The 17084-nt window shown below is 37.1% G+C and overlaps 1 long non-coding RNA gene across 1 annotated transcript; it reads left to right on the top strand.

The window, feature by feature from the left end:
* Positions 1-9520: 9520 nt before the first annotated feature.
* Positions 9521-16786, top strand: LOC121109637. Its single transcript, XR_005857337.1, has 5 exons — positions 9521-9656; positions 11581-11684; positions 13605-13717; positions 14724-14868; positions 15168-16786. It is a non-coding gene; the product is annotated as an uncharacterized LOC121109637 (long non-coding RNA).
* The last annotated feature ends 298 nt before the right edge of the window (positions 16787-17084 follow it).

Raw genomic sequence — 17084 nt, 5'->3', positions numbered from 1 at the left:
GAGCTAAGCACATAGACTGCTAGAAATGCAGTGTGCCACTTCTGGTCAGTGGAATCAGTCACGTGGTGTGCCTGAGCTGCTCTGGCCAGCAGTCTTTCTACAGTGGGTAGAGAAACTAGAAAACCAGTTTCCACTGTTCAGCACATAGGATAGGCTGAATGTGTTCTGAAGATTCTTATGTGGGCATCCCTGGTGGACCACTGAGGAGACCTTGTGCACACCAGAACTCAAAACTTCTACACAGACACAATAAATTTTGGGCCCTGAAATCTGGAAAGCAGTCTGCAAATGGTAAGGAGTGGCTGGGCATCGAGATTTCTAGGATTGTAAATAGTGCTGGCTGGATTTGATAGGTTTGATGTGTGAATACTACTGCCTTTCTGTATGGACCAATTGCTGCAGAATTGGGCCTTACAGCTCTTGTATGCCCAGCCACAAACTGCTACCATGACTGGATGTGCACCAGAGAAGACAAACATAAAAGGTTCTCCATGTATGAGTATGTGTCTATAGGAAATTGATCTCTCAGTGTCACAGCAGTCTGGAGAGAGAAGCCTATACACTGAGCCCATCAGTTCCCCAGAAGGCCTAGAATATAACTCCTAATGCAGGAAAAATTATACCATTCACAGTCTAGAAGTCACAGGACACATTAAGTCCTATTATCTCACACAGTGTATCCTGGACTTCAGCTGCAGATCATTCAGGCTGATCAATCTTTGCAAGGGCATGTATAATATGAGAGCATTTATTTAATTAAGTTACCCGATTGAGATTTATTCATTATGCATTAAATACCAAATACAAAGAAAGGTGATTAATTAAGCGCACATATGCAGAAACCTGGCAGATACATGATAATGGAGTCAGGAACAAAGACTAAAAGACCAGAACAGCTCAGCCACTGGATGATAGGCCACTAAAAATCTGCTAAGGCACAGTCTGGAAAAGGGTCAACCTGAATCTTGTAATAGATAAGAAGATGTAAACAACATTGTAATGAGTACTATGGGATACTTGAAGGACCCTGTAGACTTTGCAAAATTTATTATAGAATGTCATGGGGATGGGCCAAAATCAGAGATAATGAGGCCAAGGTGGATCAGGGAGAAACAGCATTGAGAAAATATAACAAAAAAGTGATAAAAGAGTCCAGTTGCATATAAGCAAGTTGTCAGTCACTAAGGCTATCTGACTGAGCCTTGCTCATGATCACTCCAGTCTATCCTATCTGCATATTATATCATTTTTCTCAATTATTTTTCCTTTGGAAACCCACTTTCCACCCTATGTGTGAGTGCTGCAAAATCTGTATTGGAAATCTGGGTTGGAAGTGATCCCTGGAGATGATTCAGGCTAAGCTCCCTGGTCAAAGGAGGGAAATTTGGGGAAGGCTGATGTTGCTGCAGAGGTGCTACCACAGGAGCTCAAGGAGGGTCACAAACAGGTGGGAAACAGCACAGCTTTAAGTTGGAAATGAAGCAATTCAGGGAGCAGAGGTGGTATCCAGGCACCTGGCCTCCTCCTCCTTACAAAACTGGAGAACTCCACTTTTGATATTGCTCAGTGTTTGAATGTGTAGGCTTTCAAAAGCTCAGATGTAGCTCAGGACATATTTCCTTGCTGTACTGGGGCACCTTTTCATACCAGGAATTTCACCTTTAAACCAGCAGAAGCTCTGCTTAGTGGTGTGAGGTGGCAAACTGGTGTGCCAGGCAAGCAATAAAGGCCATGGGCAACTTATCTGTGTATAGAAAACTTTGTCTTAGTCTTATTTTTTTCACCTGCCCAGCTCACTGTATGCATCCAGCTATGCATAGCTTGTTTCTTAGTGTCTCTAATGTGATGCTGAAGAGGGGTAGCATTCCCTGAACCATGGTGTGAAGACAAATGAGCATGGCAGACCTGCTGGCACTTTTTTTAGAGAGTTGTGCCAAGCAGAGCAAGATAAACTTGTGCAGTCTCAATGCTCTCAGACACATTGCCTGATTTTTTGATGGTCCTGCATGGAACCAGGAATTGGACTTGATCCTAACGTGTTCCTTCAAAGTCAGGATATTCCATAATTTTATGATTCTATGAAACCTCCTGTATTTTGGGATATATGAAGCTCCATTCTCCAGTCTTCCAAGTTTGGTCATCCCACAAGGAGCTGGATAGGTCACTCCAGGGCAGGGCACAGGAGCAATTTAACAGTGTGAAAAACTAGGAGTCTTATACTTGCATTTGCTTCCAGGCACTTGTTTAGCCAGTAGAATGTACACAGCCTTTGTTTGCAATTGAAGGTTATCAGCAGTTTCTTGAAATGACATCTGAAATTTTGCTTTAGACAGAGACGTTTTAGAATAAAATCAGTTTTTAAAGTCTAGAAATGTAACCATAATTCTGATAATGTAAAAAGTTATTTACAAGCATAGCTGTACTGATAAGCCAGAATAATGCTGCATGACATTGACATATATGCCACCTCATTTGTAATAGCCACCATGAACAGGCCTGTTGAGGGTAATGGTGGATGCAGCTTGGCATTTCTAGCTTGAAAAGTCATAATGAAGGATTTATAACTGCTGCAATTTTCTAATGCTGCTCTGGGATGAGGGAACAAAAATAATAGCTTAAATAACAACGCAGTGGAAGTATTCTATAAAGAGAAATAAAATCATTAACCCATTCAGTCTTCTCAGAGATTGTGGCAGTGTAAGTCTGATCTTATCATATGGTCTGCATTTAGTGTGCAATAGCTCTGGGAAACGGTTAAGAAAATGAGCAAGGACATACTATACACTTCAAAAGGCTCCCTGGGAACAGACAGCACGGAACTTAACAGTTTAAACTAGTTCAGTGTCATTTGTTAACTAATGTCAGCGTAATAAATGCAGAACCCTTCACACAAATAACAATTTCTTAATGCTTGTGCCAAAAAATTAAAGCCAATTCCTATAAATAGTCACTTGAATAAAAATAATGTATTTTTAGAAATAGTGTCTTAAAAGTACCAGATTGTGTGAAGACATCTGTTTTTTACCAGTGCTGTCGTGGGGTCCTGTGCCATCCACTCATTTTCTGTAGGGTCCAGATCCAGACAGTACTTGTCTAGTCACACTCAGAACTGGGCCCAGACTGTACTTCACACTCCTTCCAGAACCTGAAGGGGGCCTACAGGAAAGCTGTCGAGGGACTGTTTACAAGAGCATATAATGACAGAATGAAGGGAAATGTCTTTAAACTGGAAGAGGGTAAAATTAGGCTAGATATTAGGAAGAAAATCTTTACCATGAGGATGGTGAGACTCTCGAACAGGTTGACCGCAGAGGTTGTGGATGCTCCCAGCCTGGAGATGTACAAGGCCAGGCTGGATGGGGCTTTGAGCAGCCTGGTCTAGCAGGAGGTGTTCCTGCCTATGGCAGGGAGATTGGAACTAGATGAAATAGGATCCCTTCCAACCTAAACCATTCTGATTCTATGATTCTATGATACTATGATATGCTTTTAGCAGCTCCTGGCTAATGCAGGGGCAGGTCCTTGGTAAGACCTCTTCCAGCTTTTTCCTTCGAGGTCACCAACTGCACTGTCTCTTCTTCTGCTCTGAACTCAGGCAGATAAAATCTCCATGAGAGGAGAGTCAGATAGTACATCAATTACTTATTTGTCAGAAGCACATGCAAAAACAGAGATCTCGTTTCAAGTCATCATTCTCTGATTGCACCACAGATGAAGCTTACAGATCTGGGTAATAAAGATGGCTCATGATAATGTCTCAAGTGACTGTATAACCACAACCCTCTTTTATCCTCATGATTTGCATGCAGTTATTGTACATGAAGTTCTGCAAACAACCACTAGGACACTGCTGCTATCTTCAGAAATGCTTCTATGGCAACAGTGTAAAACCTTTGAGTCTAAACACAGAGAAGCAGAGTCTAAACCTTTGAGTCTAAACACAGAGAACCTTTGAGTCTAAACACAGCAGAAGTCTAGCAGGAAAAGACTCTTCTAAGTCTATGTATAGATAGATGTGCGGAGTTGCCTAAGCTTTGGAGAACAGAAAATCCAAAGTTCTCAGTATTAAACCCATCACGGAAGCTGCTTCTCTATAATTTTATATTAGATTAGGTATGTTACAGAATAATTTTGTTGTGGAAGTTGGATGCTTGATGGTACTTGGAACTAAGTTTCTACAAAGTGTGTTCTACACTCTCAGCTAGGCTTGATCTTACTGTCCTTGTAGAGCAGTACTGCATGCAAAACAGACTTCTTGGGCAGTTACCAGCACCCTAAGAAACAGTCTCCTTTCACAGCTCATACTTGCCTGTCTTTTGGAGATAATGACTTCTCATTGTTGTGATCCTGGCTTGAATTCAAAGCAGTGATCTAGAAATGAAAAACTGTTTCCTCTTATCAGACCCAGAATTCACCCAGCCTTCATCTCGGGGATGATGATGTTCAGTAGTAATCATTTAATTTTGTAGATTTCTATAAACAACCTTAATGATATAATTAGAATTCTCAAGGATAAAAGGTAGTACTCCCATTTCAAATTGTCACATTAAATACGCATGGCCTGTTTCAACTAATTGAATTAATTTGCTGTTTCATGGGAAAACAGAAAAGATCTGAGACCTGAGATTATTATGATGCTACTATCTTTAGTTTAAATTTCAGAAACAGATGATCCTGCCAATTATTCTGACTGAACTTGCCCTTCTCCCTTGACAAATAGTAAGTTTGATGAAATTAATTTCTTCTGTCACGGCCCAACTAAAGCCAAGTTCACAGTATATTTTTAACAGGGATTATTTTTTAAATAACGGCGTGGAGAAGTTGTTAGAGGTGGACAGTGAGGGTTATTAAATTCCATGTAGCGTTTTGGGCTTACAGCTCTGAAACTGTTTCACTGGTTTTGGGACAATAAGGAAGGGGAGAAACACTTTACCTTGGTAATGAATTTTCATTAACCCTTGTTAATTAGTTTTAAAAGACTCTGGCAAGCATACTTCCTTTATTTTCCTGACAAGTGCTCAAAAGAGACAATCTACATCCCTTTAAACTCGGTAAGTGTGCTTCTCTTATATGAACAACTACTACTGCAAGCTGTGCCTAGTTCTAAAACCCTGTACAGATGGAACCTTAGTGTTCCAGGAAATGGGGAATTTAAACCTGTGTTTATCACTGTATTGATACTCAGAAGACCTAAAGAAGTGTAATGGTCCTCTGATGCCTACATTTACCTTTATGAATACCTTAATCATTTTCATTTATTCACTAGTATTACTCTTTAACCTCATCATGCTGCTTTTATGATAAGGTTGAACTTTTATCAAGATGTGTGGAGTAAATCATAGCATTGCAAATTCATAAAATAGCTGCATGTTCCTAGTTAATTTCTTAAGATGATCATCAAATTGAGTGTTCATTACATTATAGTCTGCCAAAGAATAAGCAAACAAACAAAAAACACTTTTTTGGACAAACTTTGATACAATCTTAGAAATAATTTTTCAGTAGAATAGAGAAGTCAAATACATTAACATGCAGTGATTCAACAGTGGATAGTTTGATTTTAAAATGAAATAGATTTTATTTTGTGTCTTGTATTTCAGGAAAATAGAGTTGTGGGTCTTTGTTTTATTTCCCCAGAGCTTCCCTAGCAAATAAACTGCATTGCAGATGAGGAGTTTTAAAATAGGATCAGTAGACAATTATTGCACTATACAATTAGATCTGTGAACAAAAATAAGTTATATGTATAAAATAATCATTACTAAATTGCACTGAACCTCTTGAGCTCAGCCAATTAATTGTTCAGGTAAAATAAATCAGTTTATGACCCCTGAAGGTATTAATTTTATAGCAGTTTACAACTTTCACATTTGTTGTCAGTCCCAGCAGATCAAGAGACACACAGTCCTTCTTGGCTGAAAAGAGAAGCATTTGCTTCATGTTTTAAAGGGTATTACTAGAGGCCATTAAATGAGCGGCTTTCATCTTGCATTACTAAATCTGCAGTTCCAGCAAAGCATCTGTTGTGCATAAGTTATTTCCACTGCAGTTGCAAGCTGATGCAACAGTACTAACTTGAATCACCCCACCAATGCCACAGAGTTTTCCATTGCATGACAAGTTTGCTTTCTTTTCACCCCATACCACTCAGCATTTCAACCTTCAGACGGTAACTGGTGAGACTTGATTTACTGTAATGTCTATCCCGGAGGAGACATCTATTGATCTGGCTCTGGCCAAGGCTGAAATCTTATGATGATAAACTTCTTAGTGCTACATATGAAAGTTAAAAAGACAACACATTGATCACTGTTAACTGATGCTAATGGTCTTAGCACTGTTTGAGCTGTCTCCATCAGTTGGCCTGCTTTGTTTATTCAGGTTCTTGTGCTGACTTAGGTTAAATGTCTTTTGGACCAGTTATGGCCATTCTGTAGATGGTTAGCTGAGCTCAATTCACAACTACACTACAAATAAATGTGAGCAAGGAAGTGGACCAAATGACTCAAGAGGTTCCTTTCAATTTATATTATGCTATGATTCCATTATTTAGAGTATTCTTGTCTCAATTTTATATTTATTTGTCCATAATTATATTTATTCCCATGAAATTAAATTTATATCACAGCACTATAATTTTAAAGAGCTGTTAAAAGTGTATTACATCTTCACTATATACTAACTATATTGTTTCCTCCATAAAAAAAAATTAAAGGTATCTTACCTTCTGGTAGAACTAACTAACAAAAAAACTGTTCCTTTTTCTGCATTCACTATAGTTATTACTAAGAATAAAGCCGTATCTGAAATTTGGAGAACTGATTAAGATCTCAGTCTTGTCAAAGGATACCACAGATATCACAAATTGAGTCTAAATAACACTTTTCTTCTTTTATACAAAGTAAAGTCATTTTACTTTATTCTCTAACAACACTGGACATTAGTAACTGAGGTTGGTGAACACAACAAGATCTGCCAGTGATATTAGTCAGAACTTCTGAGTATATTAACTTTGGCTACTTCCTTTCACATATAGTTTCTGTGAGCAGTAATAGTACTGTACATAATGTATCAGACTCCTTGAGGTCAATTTTGTGAAATAACTGTCAAGAGTAATTCAAGTACTTAACGTTATTATAAGCAATATGACTGCTTAAGAAGAAGCAATAAAACAATGATGTATCATTATGGCTTTTAGGTATCTTGAGTTATTCTTGGGTTTTGGTTATTCTCAGCAGAAAACAGTTCATAATTCTCATATAGATAAAATAATTGTTACCATGTGCTTGAATGTGTTCAAAGATTGGCAGTAACTCTTTAATTTTTCAATGACCAACCACATGTAAATATTCCTCAAAGAAATTGATTGTTTTGATTTTTTTTAATATATTTGAGTAGGCCAAAAATATTATGAGGATTCATGTCTATTTTGAAAGAGTGAGGTAAAACCCAGAAAAAGTACCTGTTGCAAGTACATTAGTTGCAAAATTTTGATGGAAAAATAAGCAGCTTCTAAAGTGATCTGATTTTTCATGTAGAGAAGTTGCTTCTTTTCATTGTTTGGCAAAATAATCTGAATCAATTCATGGTTTACTTTTGCAATTCTTCATTCACGCAATAATCTTATACTTGAGATCCCTAACTGATGAAAAAACAGAAAGATTATCACACTTTCATGGAGTCCCATGAAAACAGTGCAGTGTGCTATCTAGATACCAGGGGAGTTACTGCCCATGGAATAGAGAAAAGAAATACTGGAAAACTAGGGTGGTTCTTCACTCAGTTAAAAAAATCTATTGTCTATGTAATTTGTTTCTAGCAAACACTGCAAAAAAAAGGAATCCATGTTAATCCATGTTTCCATCAAGAAAATATAAAATTATGAACAGCTGTTCTTGGAAATTTAGTGAATCTGTGCATTTCTTGAGGTGTAACAAATGCGTTAAGACAATAGCAGTAATATTTGAAGGAGATTTGGATTTTTGCAGAGGCTAGACAGATTTTTCTGGTTCACATAACTTTGTGATCAGACTCCAGTAAAACATTCTGTCGATGAAATTTCACATATGAGCTAATAATGTTATTTGATATGCTTGCAGTCTAAAAGCAGTATTTTTATTTCACAGGTAACTGATTTATGTTTATTTGGATTTTCCTTATCTTTACTTGTTATTTGTATAGATGAATTTAATTAGACATAAGAAAGAAAAGAGTCTGGCTTGATAAAAGAAGAAAAATAAGAAGCTAAAATTCTGACAGTGAATGTAGGAAATATGTGATTTACTCTTAACATAACTTTTATTTTTAACTAATTGAGGAGCTGGACCACAAACCTTGTGATGTGCCAGGTTGTAAGGCCTGTAATTGCTGTGTGCTACAACAGCTCAGCTATAGAAAAAAAGAAAGAGCAAATAACCATTTGTAGTAGGTGAGATCTAGTGAAAGAATAGCTTTTTTGATATTAGATAATTTGGACAGGGTTAAGTACCATAGTGATACAATGCCACTAAAATACAAATAAAGATGAAATAGTGTTGAGGCAATTGTTGACTAGTGGCAATGCAATTAAAATAAGGTAAAGCTGTTAATGAATTGCTTCCTGAATATATTTTCAAGATAAAAGCAATGTTTGCTCCATCTTGTGCTATTGTTCTATCACACTTGAACTATTTTCATTGCTGAAATCATACTAATTCAAATTCAGATGTTTTTTTATTACAAATAGCTTACCTCTGCAGTAATTTTTACAATTTTTGGAATGAAATCTAATAAACCAGATGAATCTTAAAATAAATCTCCCCTAAACAGTCCTGTTGTGAAAAAATAACGCATTTCCCCTATGAGAAATTATATTTATTTAAATGCATTAGACATAAAAGGTTATTACCCTCAGTTTTAAAATCAATTGTTAGCATCACTCTTTTATCAGTTTTACTTTGTTAAAAAGATAAAAGTAGCAGGGAGATTGTTTGAAGTCTCTTCCATGCAGATTATCAATATTTCAGAACCACACTTTAGAAAGGGATGTAATTTTTAAACAGCAGTCGTTCTTCAATTTACCATGCTTTCCTTATGGAAATATTTTTAGTAGCAATTTTCACATTTATACAGCTGTATCCCAGAAATTACCTATTCCAGATACATTTGTAGATGTCATACTTAATTCCTAACATCGGAATAAGTTGAGAGAGATTTTAACGCTCCAATAATCCATGTTTCAATGATTTACATAACCACAGTAATATTTTCCCTTGCCAATAAGCACAGCAACTGAGTTCCTAATTCTGAAGAAGAAAAGGCACTTGGGCTTTTTGAAGGAATTTTGTTTTGTAAGTAAGAAATTTCAAAGTACCCAGGAGACTGACATGGAACATAACAGGATTTCTCTTTACCAGTAGCTGCTCGTAGTGAGAGTTTCATGGGTCAACAAATAATAAAGGAATTTGTATCCAGATGGGAACTCAGAACACAGGAAAGAATCTCAGTGCTGCTTCTAGTTTATGACATCAGGGAAGAGCAACAGATACCCCAGGTAGATGAACATAACAAACTGTGGAACCCTTTCACAATTCACAGCACCTATGAAAACAGAAATTCCAAGGGAAAACTCTCATTAAACCAATGCTTAGATCATAATTATGTCTTAGACTTCCCAGGTATGTTAATAAAGAAAGTATAGGAATGAAGACAAGAACAAAAGACACTTTCTTATATCATAAGGAATGAAAAATAGAATTGATTAAATTGAAAGAATTGAAAGAGACTTTTTGCTGAGTAATGCAACTATGGAAAGAAATTAGAATCTATGCTAAGAAATGGCTGTGAGGAAAAGATGATCTCTTTCTTTTACATACTTTCACAGTTCTTAACAAGTGGGGGACAAATTCATATAGCTTCATCAAAAAAGTTTACACAGCTAAAAAAATGCATTTTTATCCACTAAATACCCTTATCAAACACAGATGAATGTGTTCATCACACAAAACAGCTCTTCACTTAACCATAATATAGACTCAGTGGCCCTGCTATCATAAGGGTGCTACCAGTGCCCAAGACACTGCTTTCCTTTTGGTTTGTTAAACCATGATGATTTCAGTAATGGGGATGCAAATCAGCCAGAGTCCTCCTGGAAAGTTACCAATCCTCCAAAGTCCTTGCCTGTGCTGCTTGGTTCCTGCTCCTCAAAGAAGTCTCCCTGTTAGCTTATCTCACTCTCTGCTGGAATGAGCAGGCTTCCTCATCTTCCTTAGAGGGTGTCCTAGCCCTGTCCTTCTCATCTTGGAAGAACAAGATGTTATATCATGAAGTTCAAAGAAATTAAAAAAAAAAACAATACAAATGGCATCCATTCCAGATTTAAATAGCATTTAGATAAAAGGAAAGCTTATCTAATAAAATGCATGTAGTCCCAGAAAGAATATATGGGATAGCTGCTTAGAGTTTGTGAATATTTTTTTATGTCTCATAAGAACAGCTTACCTGCGTTTTGCTATTTGATTCTTACAAGTTTTGTGAATTAGCGAGACATTCTCTTCATGGTGTTCTCTCATAATCTTTTATCTTTCAACTTGTTAGTTAAGTTACTTTCTGACTTTCAGCTTTCTGCTGCTGTGTATGATACGTAAATATATATGAAGATAAATATATAGAGTTAGAATTTTACAGTTTCAAGAGAAATGGCAGTAAGAAATCCCACAAATCTCCGCTGCTGAAGATACAGAGAAGACAGAAATGCACAGTATTAAATATTAAGTATTTGCATGCAGAGGTGGAAGAACCCACTTCATATCATGGTTATAGCCTTGATCCTTGTGGGCATATTGACATCTGGAATCCACATAACAGTGCAAGGCTTTATACCACGGGAAGAATGCTAGAAATGTATCTATTGGTTAACTAACTCTGCACAGAATTTATTATTCCTCACTGTTCTGCAGAGCCAAAGCCAGATTAGAACCTGATATCACCATCATTGCAGATAGTCTAAACATGATTTGTCATTAGAAGTGAAATCCTCTCAGTGTTTTCAAAATGGCACACACAGTATAAAATTTACTTTTAACAGTTCTAGCTAGAAAATGAGCACAGATAAAATACAGGACAGGTAAAAGTTACAATGTGAATCAAGCTTCCTGAAGACTGGACTGAGAGTGATTAAACCAGTACTCTGTTTTGTCAAGAGATTTTCTATATGTAGGCATAACAGGTATGCATTGTTCACAATTATTTAGGCACTTAAATACTTCTGATAAAGAGCTAAGGCTACAGCAGGCTGGAACAGAGAAAGGAGAACCCAGTGGAAATATGAGTTTGACTGGTGTGAGTGAGGAATGAGGGTCAAGAATATCAGATTTAAAAGAGAGATGTTAGTAGAGTGGGGTAAAGTGTGGTCCTTCTCCCTTCCTCCTAAGCAAGGACTAGGATCTGTATGAAATTTTGCATCCCTAGAGTAGTGCTGTGTAACTTTTAACCTTTCTACCTGCTTTTCATCTATAAATTAGACTACTAATTATGTGTGAGGGGGATATCTGGGAGGGAGACGTTCATTTGTTCATTTGTTCATTCATCTGTTACTTTAAGCAATATTCCCAGTGTGGTCTGATTCAGCTGAGACTATCTCACTAAGATGTGCTGGATACCTCTATGAGTCTCCTGTGCTACTGTTGAATGGGTCCAGATTTGTGGTAAGAACTTTGCACCAGCTCTCTCTTATCCTTTTCCACTGGTACAGGGAATCTTGCTCACTGATATGAATACAACAAATATCTTCAGGAATTGAAGGCTATGGCCTACTTACTGTATCTAATGTGCACATAGGTAGACAGGAGTGTACCTCCTGTGGGAAGAGAGATGGGAGAAAACTTAGGATTTCTGCAGTGACTCCTACTTACTCAGAAACAGATGTCCTTATCACTCCCAATAGGAAGTTAAAAATACACACACATGCATATACAAACCCAAAAAACAAACAGCTCAGTCACTTATTATTTGACCTGTTCGAAAAATTCCCTGCCAGTCTCTGCCCACTGGTGAACAGATTAGTCTTGACTATGAGAGCAGCAGATGTGAGGGTATCATCAGAGATTGTAATGCCACCTAAAGTTACCTTACAACGTAATTCTAGTTCTCATAATCATATGCATTTCAGAGGGAGTAAAAAAAATGTCACGATGAAGCAAAGCAGTATTTTCCATTATCTCACTAGCAAAAAGAGGAACCCTAAAATGGGGTTAATACCAATGTAAATACAGTGCAAGAATTAACAGTACTATTCCCTTCTTAATCTCATTGAAGGTGCTAACACATCACATACTCTAGTCTTAAAACCATGCTTAACTTTTTGTATCCAGCAATTCTCTTTTGCCAAATGGTGTCTATTTCCTCAGTCTGGGAAAATACAAAAACAATCCTTCACCCTGTTCTGTAACAGCATGAGGAGCATCTGGGTATCCTTCAGTCTGGTATTGATGCATTTGGATGTTTACTTGAGAATCTACAGCACCTGGTAGAACAGCTTTTGGAAAAAGCTTTATACTTTTAATAATTTCAAGTGGGGGGTTAGATTCTGTGTTCATCTAAATCCAATTTATAGACTGGATTCTTTTTCTTTTTTTTTTTTTTTTACCTATTTCTTTTCTCAGCAAAAGCAAGGATCACTTCTTCGACTAATGTCTCAACAGTGTTAATTATTTTTGTCTTCTTACGAAATTAATCCAACGCTGTCATATTTCTTGCTAATGGGAAATATTGCAACCCTCATTAGACAAGATTACATTCCATTTTAATAGCTGTAGAGACTGAGAAGCAGATAGGAGGTTGTTTGGATATATTCCCACCTCTAAACAGAACAAAGTTTGCAAAGAGATATGTATCAGAAGGGATTTGGAAGACAGCTAAGAATCAAGACTCTTGTGTTCCCTGGCATGTTCAAACAGGAGTAGTTTTTCACACAAAAGCACTGATTAATATTTGAGAAATTGCTGGAAAAGGCAAAGCAAACTAAGAAGAACTAGGATGACACCTTATTCCAAGACATAATATTTCTCAAGCCATATAATTATGCATTAGATTATGCCTAATCTTGTATAAATACAAATTATAGACATTTTCTTGAAATTGATATTAATACAAAATATTTCTTGATGGTGGAGCTAACTGCAAGACACTAACCACAGAAGACATACATCATATATGTTTAAAAATAGGTTTCAAAAACATGGCTGCAAGTCTCAAAGTCTCCATCAGATACCTAGATAGACCAGTGAACAGTGCTGAGAAAGGTCTCAGTGAAGCTTGAATACTTACTCATTCAGTAGCTTAATGCTTTAAATAACTAAGGATGAAATATGACATGTTTATTCCAGCCATCATTTCAGAAGATAGGCAAACATCTCTTTTTCATCTGACTATTCCACAGTTTAATGGTTAAATAGCTGATTTATGAATAATTTTCCTTTGATTTTCATTTCTTGTGCAAAGATTTTATTGTATTTTCCATTCATTTGCAGCATCATTGTGAGCCTTGCTCTCGTACTCTCACTTAAAAGCAGAAGGTAACACATAATTGTGTGCATTTTTAATCTTATCTCTGTTTTGTCACACAGGAACAAGCACTCCATACAACCACGTAGGAAGCATTTGGATGAAACCCCAGACAACATAACTGAAAATGTCAGGTGAATGCATCAGCATTTCGCAGCTATCTTCTACTATGAAGGTATCTTCATGTTTAAACAGACACTTTTGTCATTTAAAACTCTGGTAACTTTCAGAGCCCAAACTCTGCTTTGGATGGACAACCTTATGAAAATTCAGGAAAAATCTTACTGAAGAGAACCACAGATTTGCATGCAAAAATCAAGTGACTTGATACAGTCAGAACTATGTAAACATCTATCACACCATACTTTTCAGTGTAATATGCTGTTTTGACCAAAGCCATAGTAGAAGCTTTCCTCTACCTTATCTTCCAGCCGTGAAGACAGAGACACAATCAGCCAACTGTATGTCCATGTGCTGCTTTCAATTTTTTTGTGAGCATTATTACACTGTTGATCATGATGATCATGAACTGACAGCTGAGAGAAACTTACATGATAAAATATCTTAGCAAAGCAGTTTTCATTCAAGCTCATCTTGAAGACTTAGACTGAGAAGGGAGGCGTTCAAGAGCCATTTAGAAGTTGTGCTGAGGGACATGGTTTAGTGGGGAAGTATTGGTGGTAGGTGGATGGTTGGACTGGATGGTCTTGGAGGTCTTTTCCAACCCTGGTGATTCTGTGATTCTGTAACTCCCTGAAATAAGGCTGTGGTGAGGTGGGGATCAGCCTCTTCTCTCAGGTAACAGTGACAGGACAAGTTAGATAACCTGAACCTCCCCTGGAGCAATTTGAGCTGGGTGTTAGGAAAAATGAAAAGTTTATTATTGGAAAGAGTGGTCAGGCATTGGAACAGGCTGCCCGGGGAGGAGGTGGACTCACTGTCCCTGGAGGTGTTCAGGAAATGTGAAGATGTGGCACTTAAGGATGTGGTTTATGGCCAGTATTGGTGGTAGGTGAATGGTTGGACTAGGTAATCTTAAAGGTCTTTTCCAACCTTAATGATTCTATGATTCTATGATTCTATTCTGTGAAGCCTATTAGTAATACTATTTATTTTATGTATTTGTTAAATTGAAGTCCTATGTCAATGCACAAAATGATACCCATACTTCTTCATTACAGACCTGGTCTGGACAGTTTACAGGAGAGTATATTCTCAAGAGTGTTATCCAGAATGGAAAAAAATACATATACTGTGTGTGCACTGTCTGGCAAGTCTTCCTCTCTTCCTTATAACAGCTCTAAGGGCCCCTTTCAAATCCTGCAGGTAGGGAAATGTAAATTATTGCTGTTTAAACAGAAGAAGTGTAATTCCTTAGATTTCTAAGTTACATACAACACTATAAGATTTAGAGTGAGGTCCAGATACAGAAGCCAATCTGTGATTTCATACAGAGAGCTTTTAGTACTGACACTTATTAAAATAGACCCCAGGAGTGGAGATAAGGTTGTATGCACATCTTCTCCTTGAAACAGAACAAATATTACAACAATTTATGTAGAAAATGAAATTGTCAGTCAATCATTCATGCAATTGTTTTATGTTCTGTAATGTCTTTCTCTTAGATTAATGCCAAAAGAACACTAATGAGATGTATCTAAAGCAAACTACGAAGAAGAACATAAGATAGAGGGAATAGAGAAAGGCACATCAAAAAGTAGGTTTGTGGCTTCAGATCTCTGGCTTTCTTGGGTGTCTTTCAGCCGTAAGCTCAAAATAAAATTAATTGCTGGCATGCATGTGTTTACTGGGAAAAAAATGAGCAGAAGATTTATGTATATGGGGCCAGCCAGTTCACACATAGTTGAATTCACATGTTTCTGAGTATTCTTTTTCCAAGAGGAGTGAATCATTTTGATAAATCTTTCACAAATCTAGCACAAATTGTTGCCAGTTTAGTTGCTTTTGTATGCAAAGCTGAGTGAAAAAAATGGGTCTCTTGATCTGTAAGAAATCAGCTATATGTTGATTATACAGGACATGGAAATTCCCCTCAATCCAGTAAAACTGATGTCCACAAGAAACCCCTGGAATTCTCTACACCAGGGTAGGGCCCAATAGAAAATGGCTGAAAATAGGTGGATGATCTCAGAGGTCTTTATCAACCTTAGTGAATCTATGATTCTATGATTCTAAAATAGAAACAGAGTTGAGAAAATATAAGAAAGGAAGCCATTACCCTAAACAGTGACATGAGTTCACTGCCTATGAGATCTAACACATTTGTGTCACACTGGCTTTAAGTACAGATCTTCAGCCACTTGGCTCATGAATAATTTCATCGGAATGGAATCCAGGACTTATACAGAAAATAAACTTTTCTGAGGAGTAATGGGTTTGTTTGTGGTACTGCTTTTGGTATACACAGGGACAATGAAGAAATCTCCTGAATGATAGTCATAAATGGTTTCAAAAGCCTAACAGGGCAGACAGATTGCTAATCAGATTGCAAAGTGTACTGAACAAAAGGAGGGAGAAATTGTAAAGGCAAACCAGAAGAAAGCTTGAGTGGACTGAAAAGCCTGGAAGGAAGAGAGCAATGGTTTGAATTGCATTTGAAATGAAAGGGGAAGTGATTGATATAGAAAGATGTGAAGGGAAGCTGGCCATGATGACATCAATTAAGCATTTATTTCTGTGGAAGTATTGTCAAATGGCATAATTTAATGGTGTGCCCTTCTGCTGAGGAGATAATTTGATGCTTGTGTTAGATGATATTTGTTTGTCTGTATTTTACTAGGAATGGTTAATCATAGCTGATTTACAATTAGTTTTATGAGCCCTTCGCAAGGGGTTGGGTGTTGTATTTGCATGTGCTTGTACCTTTCCTGACTATTCAGGGTTGAGTAATGCATATGCAGTGCAGGATGGGATCTATATGGAATGCGAAGGACATGCAGCAGTAGGAAGTATGCAGTGTGAGAAGGAACTCAACAGAAGTAACTCCTGTGAAGGAGCACATGCTAGAACTAGAGTTATTCTAATAATAGAACAAAAACATAAGAATAAATCTAGAATACAAGCTATGCCCCTATGGATTCAGCCCTTCTTACATCCCAGCTTCAGTATCTTTGACATTAACATAACGGACAAAAGCGAGCAACCAAATTTCATACCTCTGTGCTGCTCTTTGGAAGGAAGCAATTGTGCTTCTGCACGGATCTCTGTTGAACAACAGAGGATTTGCTGGTAAACACTGTTGTAAATATATAATTGAATTGCTTTCGGTGACTGCTTCAAAAGCAATATATGCCTTCAGCTCTGAGAATAAAATGCTGTTGCAAAATAGTCTAATAAAATGTGTGGCTTCACTGTGATTCTTGTCGCTTTTGTGTGTTCTACTGGGATTATTTTTAAAGAGTGAAACTTCATTACATTTATTAGCTCTTCAGCAAAGTAACAACAGTAATTACAAAGTCCTTCTTAAGTTAGCATGTTATTCTGTTTATATGTGGTAAACCTGCTGAGAATATCTTTGCTTC

The sequence above is a fragment of the Gallus gallus genome, chromosome 2 (genome assembly GCF_016699485.2).
Source record: "Gallus gallus isolate bGalGal1 chromosome 2, bGalGal1.mat.broiler.GRCg7b, whole genome shotgun sequence".
Taxonomy (NCBI): Eukaryota; Metazoa; Chordata; class Aves; order Galliformes; family Phasianidae; genus Gallus; species Gallus gallus.
The sequence above is the reverse complement of the archived record's forward strand: the minus strand, read 5'-3'. Positions and strand labels throughout refer to the sequence as shown.